Genomic DNA, 2032 nt, shown 5'->3' on the forward strand with positions numbered 1-2032 from the left:
TGAAGCCAGATAAAATACTTGGGGAGAATGGAAAAAAAGAGTAAAAAGCCCCAAACAGGTGGGAAAATGCTAACATTAGAATGGTATAAAAACATTCGGCTGAGTTTTCAGTGGTGGTGGCTAATTGAGCCCCGTTCTATAGTAGGGTCACAAACCTTGACCAAGCAGAGGGTAGTAGAAAAGGCTAGAAAGAAGGGCCTGAAGACGATGAATTTTGACTCCTGATTTTATTATTCAATTTCTTTTTTTCATTTAAAGTAGTCTTCCGTGGTTGGGAAGCCTCGCCTCCCAAGACCAGAGTCAGTTGGAGCTGGTTGTCGTTGGAAGGGAGTGGGTTGGGGAACTGGGGTGCGGGCAGGGAGACCTCTGCTCTGCTGGCGATCCTAGGTGGATAAGAACTGCAGTTCACAGCATCTGGGGTGTGGTGGGAAGGGGATGAGGCAGGAGCAGCAAGCTGGGGAAGTGGACCCACCTCAGTCCCCAGCTTCATTTTCTTCTAATGTTTCCCCACTGGTGGCATTTTCTGCAGTCTTGGAGGCCTTCTTCTTCTTTTTTTTTTCCTCTGGGTTTTTTGACTTGCAGAACTCTGGATGAGGGCCTTTAGCTCTGCATCCTGGACCTCCATCTCAGACTTGTAGAGGTCAGGCTCGAGGGGACCACTGGTTATCCACATGGGGGCATTGGGCATGAGCAGAACTGTACATTTAAACTGGGCAACAAATTCACCCTCCTTCTCATAGAGAACATTAAATGGTTACCGCAGTTCGTGTTTGGCGCACTCCACCACACCGATTGAGCCTTCTTCTCGTCTTCAAAGGCTCTTAAAGTAAACAGCATGGCATTAAAACTCCTTTCCATCCACTGAAGAAGGCACGTGGAGTTTTCATTTTCAGTCCATACTGTTTAGAGGGGTCTCATTTGGAAATAGTGTTCTCTGTCCTGCATCCTTGGCCCTGCCCTCTCCTGAGCTGACAAGAACATCCATAGCATGTACTTCATAGACCTCAAATTCAGCTTTTTCATGGTCCTTCTTCTGCTGGTCTGTGGGATTCTGGATAATGGTTTTTTTTCTGCATCAATGACATGCTGCTTCTACAGGTGTGACAGTATACCTTCTATTGGCATATAGTTAAATGAGTGGGCAACTTTGTTCGCGGCGTCTGTCACTTGTGTGTTCTGATTTCCAGGTTTGACCAGGCATTGGGCAGCTTCAGCACAAAGGTGAGCTGCCTTAATAACATCTGCTGTCCTCCCTGTTACTTGGGTCCCCTGAGCTACATCAACCACAAAAGTATGAGCTACATTAGCGATGAAGTCATCCATACGGACCCCAAAGTCAATTTTTACCAGGTCACCTTCCTTGAGAATATAATCCTGGCTGCATCTTCAAAGGACAGAAGCGACACACACAGTTATTTACTGAAATGCTGGTGGGAAAAGCAGTGCCTTTCTTCATTTCCGTTTCTTTCTTGAAGATTTTCCCTGTTTCTTCCATAATCATGGCATCACCTTTCTCACACAGGCTCAGTACTGATACACCTGAGCTAGATGCTTCCACCAGGGACGGAAGTACCTGGTTGGCGATGTTACCCCCCATCTTATACTTGGTCACGACCAGGTCTTCAGCGTTAGTTAGCTCCTGCTGCTCGTCCTCACCCTGCATCTTCCTACCACCACCACTGCAGCCTCGTTTCCCCTGAGCCTTGGCCTCTGTCTCCCTTCCTAGCCGCAGGCTGGGGTCAGAGGCCCCTGGATCCTCGAGGAGAGGGTGAGTGAAAGCGCGAGCTAGCAAGGGAGCCGGCAGGCAGGCGAGCGTCATCCACAGATATTTAAATGAAAGAGACAAACATACCACACCTTAAAATTGTGAGAATTGAGGGAAGAAAGCCATTCTTTTTCTATGAACATGCCAAGAGGGGTCCTAACTTAGGGTGTTTGCATTAGTTATTTCCTCAGCTAGAAAGCTGTTTCCCTAGAGCTTCCTTCCCATTCTTCACTCCTTCTTGCCATTCAGGTCTCAACACAAACTTCG

General features: G+C 47.6%; 1 pseudogene across 1 annotated transcript; it reads right to left on the reverse strand.

The window, feature by feature from the left end:
• Positions 1 to 473: 473 nt before the first annotated feature.
• Positions 474 to 1663, reverse strand: LOC112622811 (annotated as a pseudogene). The gene has a single exon (XR_003119029.1). The product of XR_003119029.1 is annotated as a proliferation-associated protein 2G4 pseudogene (transcript).
• Positions 1664 to 2032: the final 369 nt, after the last annotated feature.

The sequence above is a fragment of the Theropithecus gelada genome, chromosome 4 (genome assembly GCF_003255815.1).
Source record: "Theropithecus gelada isolate Dixy chromosome 4, Tgel_1.0, whole genome shotgun sequence".
In the NCBI taxonomy this organism is placed as follows: Eukaryota; Metazoa; Chordata; class Mammalia; order Primates; family Cercopithecidae; genus Theropithecus; species Theropithecus gelada.